Here is a 465-nt window from a genome sequence, read left to right on the forward strand (position 1 = left end):
CAACCAAATTCTAAGTTTGGTGTTGAACCCCCACATTCAAACTCTAAGTTTGGTGTTGAGAGGTTCCAACATTGCTCTGAATATCTGTGAGGCTCACTGAGAGCCCACTGTCAAGCTACTGACATTAAAGAAGCGCTTGTTGGGAGGCAACCCAATGTTATATTTATCTATTTTCCTTTGTTATTTTATGTTTTTTTTTAGGTTGATGATCATGGGAAGTCACAAAATCAATTGAAAAAGCAAAAACAGCATAAAAAATAGAAAGAAAAATAGCACACCCTGGAGAAAAACTTACAAGCGTCAGTAAGGGCAGCAAATGGGCGTTTAACACCCAGTCTGGCACCATTCTGGACGTTTAACGCCAGAAAGGGGCACCAGACTTGCGTTAAACGCCAGGAAGGGGCAAGAAGTTGGCGTTAAATGCCAGAAACGGGCACCAGCCCGGCGTTTAACGCCAGAATTGGC

Source organism: Arachis duranensis, chromosome 1, assembly GCF_000817695.3.
Source record: "Arachis duranensis cultivar V14167 chromosome 1, aradu.V14167.gnm2.J7QH, whole genome shotgun sequence".
Classification (NCBI taxonomy): Eukaryota; Viridiplantae; Streptophyta; class Magnoliopsida; order Fabales; family Fabaceae; genus Arachis; species Arachis duranensis.